General features: G+C 38.7%; 1 protein-coding gene across 1 annotated transcript in view; it reads right to left on the bottom strand.

The window, feature by feature from the left end:
* Positions 1-1,083, bottom strand: part of map3k13 (mitogen-activated protein kinase kinase kinase 13) — a 57,637-nt gene extending 56,554 nt beyond the window's left edge. Inside the window, exon 1 of the mRNA XM_076264156.1 lies at positions 997-1,083. The gene's annotated coding sequence lies outside the window, so the exon portion shown is untranslated. The remainder of the gene's footprint in view (positions 1-996) is intronic.
* Between the last annotated feature and the right edge of the window lie 4,806 nt (positions 1,084-5,889).

Raw genomic sequence — 5,889 nt, 5'->3', positions numbered from 1 at the left:
ACACTACAACCCTCTGCCCATCATAGCCTACACATCGACATACACACACACACACATGCACCGCATGCCCTAGAACACTACATCTGAACACGTGAATTTCCTGAATGACAGAAGTGTTGACAACCAAGCCAAAATTCGACGCCTACAAAGAAATACACTATACAAAAGGGTTACAGATTTTTGCTACAGCATTTGATGACATCGACTAGGCTACACGATTTTACGAAAATTTGAGCGAGCATATAGCCTACTCTGTGTCATTGACACCACTGCGCTCATTTGAAAAATACTCGCATCTTGCCTATAGATGCTGTGCCTACCTTACAGAAGTCCACTTACAAATAGGTTATATAAACTGAGACTATGCTACTACACCTTGCAATTCCACATTTTAACAATCCTAACCCTAACCCTACAGGCCAGACTATATTTTTCAGCACTTTTTTTGTTCAGAATACTCGGAATCCACGCGCTCCAGAACAAGGAAAGGCCGATATAAGCTAAATGCAATAACATATTGTGATAAAAGAACGTTATGGCAAGTAGCCTAGTCATCAGTAAATTCTGTGCTTTTCTGCCGTAGATTTCTGTTTGCTGTCCTGACATGGCTTTTCTGACAGCAGAAAAGCAAAGCTGTCACGCAAAAACAGCCGAATACGTTGAAGGCTGGATCTGACATTGCGTCTTTAAAATGAAGTGTTTATGATATGCCTATCCGTAGTTCTAAAAAAACATAATGAGAGTCACTGGGTTACAATGACTATTACGCATATACAATAGGACAGCTGTTAGACTAGCCTGAGCTATGGGGAAAATATATGCAGGACATACCAGTGCTCGCAAGCAGCCACGTCTTCCACCACTCAACTCAGAAACAGGCTGAATAAGCGCATTTGCATGCAAGAAAATCGACTTTACCACCAAACAGTAAAGCCTGTATAAAAATAATATACAACAAGAAGACAGCGAGCTAAATACAAAAGGCGATATGCCTACCGTTTTTATTTTTCACTCGGAGACCGAGAGGTGGATTCCAGCTCTGGCCGTCAAATTACAGTAATCCAATGGTTTAATCCTTGTCTTGTGAGCATTAACGTCACTTCCGCGTTTTCTCGACCATACACCTGTAACGCCTGTCGTACTCAGTGAGATCCTATAAATAGCCTAAATGTGATCACGCTGTATCGCATTCGCATCGCAAACGGGGTACCCATCTAAGTGCGTGGGTCGTTCAATTTTCATGGAGACCTGGCTCATCTCTTCGCATTACTAGGCTACTAGACCGTTTATTTGAACAGTGTAGTGTAGCCGTGCTAAAAGATGGAGCTAAGATAAAGCTAAACTGCACACCTGATGCAAATACTGTGGAGAAGTGGAGATGACGGTCAAACAGTGTAGTTATCGATGTCATGCTTTTTTTCAAGAGCAGTGGGGAGAGCAGCATTCTTGGCGGATTCTGGGAATAAGGGCGGGCCGATACTATTCATGCCGCGAGGCCGCATATCCTCTGGACCAATGAACATGAACTTTGGCAGAAGGCACCGAAACTTCTCAGCAGAGTAGCCAAGGCATGACCCTTTGACCATTTATCCTGATTTAGGCCTATAACTACTTGATCACTAGGCTAGTGTCGAATGGAAATGGTAATGTTTTCAAGTCAAGAGTCACTAAAATTTGTAAATATGTTCTATTCCTCGAATCACCCATTAGCCAAGAAGACTTTGATAGGCTACTCCAAAAGTTTCTCTTTCAGGTGAAAGGTGGGATAATATTGCCACATGATTAGGAAGACAAACAAACTGCAAAACGCCTTTCAGAAAATCCAGAATGACAGGGCGAGGCTGGCTAGGTTAATCATTTAATACTTAGGCTAAGTGAACATTTTATTTGTCTAATATCCATTCGCCTTTTCCTATGCATCTTGAGACTGGTATGAAAATAAGCTTAATGCTTAGCGTATGAAAATACTGGCCCCAAACATGAGGTTGCAGAATGCTAAGATAAAATGCAGTAGGCCTATGTGCCTTATAAATACATTTTACTTAGGCCTAATTACTTACTTACTTACAAGATTCTTATTTTGAAAGCTCTATTGCTGAACATTTTACTAAGGATTTCAATTAGGCTACTTTTCAAGTCCCTTATCTAACCTAACGAGATGCGTCTTTTGAAACGTTTTTCAGTGGGACAATACTGGCTCCTTGTGGCCTGATGCCACAACTAACCCACGGGACTACTGGAGTTTTTTCCATGTCGTTTTATTTTTTATTTGTTTATTTTTTATTTTGAATCTTTGAACTGCATCTTTTGTTTCCGTAAAGCCACAGCTATATTATTATTATTATTATTATTATTTAAAATAATTATTTAGATTAGATCCTTTTATTAATCTTTTACAGGAAATGACACTCACAGCAGCTTCAAGACAGACATAACACCACACATTTACTGAAATATTCCCTAATAAGTTCAACATTTTGGACAATGAGTGTCATCCTGCTAACCATGTCTCAGTTACAGGCCTCCAAAACATTCAGCTAAAGTTTTTCTTGAAGAGCTAGGTGAACTGCTATCAGTTGTTTGCATAGAGTTTGACTGTCTTATTATATCGGGGGATCTAAACTTGCATGTGGATAATCCTGAAAACAACTATGCCAAGGAATTCATTGCACTAATCGATACTTTCTCCCTAACACAACATGTACAGGGGCCAACACACTCTCTCGGCCATACCCTGGACCTTGTTATCACAAAGGGTCTCAATGTCTCTACAGCTGTTAAAGACCTGGCCTTATCTGATCATTTCTGCGTGTTCTTTGATGTGTCTATGTCCCCACACACTCAAAACACAGCTATGATGGTAAAAAGGAGAATCATAAATGATCAGACAAGTGCTCTCTTTGAGCAAGCACTTTCACTAAAGTCAAGTCAACTGTCAGACTCTGAAGACTTATTTGATCACTTTAATGCAAAAATGGCAAACATTATGGATGACATTGCTCCATTACAATTCAAGAAAGTTAAGGACAAAAAGAAAGCACCATGGAGGCAAAATCCAGCAGTTAAACTTCTAAAAAGAGAGTGTAGGAAGACTGAAAGAAAATGGCGTAAATACAAACTTCAAATCCACTATGAAATCCATAAAGAGATGCTCCGCACATATAACTCTGAAATATGCAAAGCAAGACAGTCTTTCTTTTCTAACATTATCAATAGAAGTTCAAATAACACTTGTATTCTATTTTCAACTGTTAACAAATCCCCCCTCACAATTAGCGCCTGAACTTCTCTCAACTAATAAATGCAATGAGTTTTCATCTTTTTTTAAAGGTAAAATTGACAAAATCAGACTCAACATATCTGCTCAATTACAAATTCAACAACCTGAACTTCCAGCAACAAACAGAGGGAAACTAAACTTGATGTCAGAGTTCAGCCGAGACACTCTGCCTACCAATTTCTTCAAAACTGTTTTTCACCTCATAGCGGCGGATGTCCTTCAAATTGTAAATGTATCACTGCTGTCTGGCACTTTTCCTAAGTCACTGAAAACAGCTGTTGTAAAGCCACTTCTCAAGAAGAATAACCTGGATGCCTCCATGCTAAACAATTACAGGCCCATATCCAATCTACCTTTTATTGGCAAAATTATTGAAAAAGTAGTCTTTATTCAATTAACCACCTTCCTAACATCAAATGGGTATTTTGATTACTTTCAGTCTGGTTTTCGGGCAAATCACAGCACTGAAACAGCTCTCATTAAAGTTTCCAATGACATACGCCTCAACACAGATTCAGGTAAAACATCAGTCCTAGTGCTACTGGATCTTAGTGCAGCATTTGACACTGTTGATCGATCACAATATTTTACTACACAGACTAGAACACTGGGTTGGATTTACAGGCATAGTTATCAGCTGGCTAAAATCATATCTACAAGAAAGGAGCTTCTTTGTTGCCATCGGAAACTGTACCTCAACACCAACGTCCTTGACCTGTGGTGTTCCCCAGGGGTCGATCTTGGGGCCACTATTATTCAACCTCTATATGCTCCCACTTGGACAAATCATTCAAAATAATTTGATTTCATATCATAGCTATGCAGATGACACACAAATTTACTTAGCTCTATCACCAAACGACTATGGTCCTCTTGAATCTATGTGTCAGTGTATAGAACAAATCAACACCTGGATGTCTCAAAATTTTCTTCAGCTGAACAAAGAAAAAACTGAAGTAATTATGTTTGGTAAAAATGAGGAAAGACTTAGGGTTGCCACTCTCCTTGACACAAAAGGGTTGAAGGCAAAGGATACTGTTAAAAATCTTGGTGTATTAATTGACAGTGATCTAAATTTCAACAGCCACATGAAAGCGATAACTAAATCAGCTTTTTACCACCTCAAAAATATTGCCAAACTCAGAGGGCTGATGTCAAAACATGACTTAGAAAAACTCATTCATGCATTTATCTCCAGCAGGGTTGATTACTGCAATGGACTGTTCACAGGCCTTCCTAAAAAGACTATTAAACAGCTTCAGGTGATACAAAATGCAGCAGCTAGGATTTTAACAAAAACTAAAAGAACTGACCACATTACTCCAATTCTTAAGTCCTTGCACTGGCTTCCAGTAAGTCACAGAATTGACTTTAAAGCACTATTGCTTGTTTATAAATCAGTAAATGGAGCAGGACCTAAATACTTGTCAGACATGCTTCAGCAGTACACACCTTCTCGTCCTCTCAGGTCCCAGGTGAAAAACCTGCTCGTAAAACCTACAGTTAGAACTAAACATGGTGAAGCAGCTTTTAGCTGCTATGCGGCTCAGCTGTGGAACCAACTTTCGGATGACATCAAAAAGGCCCCAACTGTAGCCAGTTTTAAATCTAGACTTAAGACCAAACTGTTCTCAGATGCTTTCTGCTAACTGTGCCGAGTTACAAATTCTGAATCTGCCTTGATAATTATTCTACTTTGTCTTTTATTACTTTTTTTTACTACTTTGCCTTTGTTTTTGCTTACTAATTATTCTTTATTTTTAAATGATTTTACCATGTGTCTTATGTTTTTGTTTTTATTATTTTACCTTTTAACTATTCTTTGACTATATTGCCCTTCTATGCTTTTATTTGTTATTATTGTTTGGTTTTGTTTATGTAAAGCACATTGAATGACCTCTGTGTATGAAATGCGCTATATAAATAAACTTGACTTGACTTGACTATTACAAAGCAGAAGAGCTTGATCAGCTGGAGACTTCGCTCACTGCCTTGCACGACAGACTGAGGAAGTAATTTGTCGCCAGGGCCATTGAACTGTTCAATGCTTCACTTAAGGGAAGAGGAGAGATAGACTTTTCCGCATAGTCTGTCTCCCTCTCCACCCTCTCCATTTTTGTGTACTGTCTGTTCACTAGCCACTTTTTACCACTGTCTTACTGCTTCACTGTTTGCGTGCTAATATTAGCACATATGCATAACCCCTCCCTCCACAGCCAGATTGTGGCCACACATACCTTTACTTAATATTTTTTATATTACCTTGCCTACTCTTATATGTCCATATTTATTTTATGCTGGTCTCTAGACTTTATTCTTGCACACTGTTGGACTTACTCATTTGCACCATCACCATGACACTCACTCTCACAGAGCACCTTACCTTACTATGCACAGAGAATCACAGGCTCAGTCCCTGCCTCAGTCATTGCAAGCGTCTCATGCTTAATCACCCACTATGTGGACACTGTTTTAGACTTGATTTAGATTTAGTGTTATTTAGTATAATTTGTATTTTAGTATATTCTTTATTTTCTACTGTCCTTATTGCTTAGTTGTGTTTTTTATATTATATACTTTTAATTACTTTTTCTGCTGTTAGTGAATGT

Source organism: Alosa pseudoharengus, unplaced genomic scaffold (assembly GCF_046254945.1).
Source record: "Alosa pseudoharengus isolate Yale_2024_CS ecotype anadromous, Long Island Sound unplaced genomic scaffold, YU_APseudo_1.1 YU_APseudo_1.1_scf_3, whole genome shotgun sequence".
NCBI classification, from domain to species: domain Eukaryota; kingdom Metazoa; phylum Chordata; class Actinopteri; order Clupeiformes; family Clupeidae; genus Alosa; species Alosa pseudoharengus.
The sequence above is the reverse complement of the archived record's forward strand: the minus strand, read 5'-3'. Positions and strand labels throughout refer to the sequence as shown.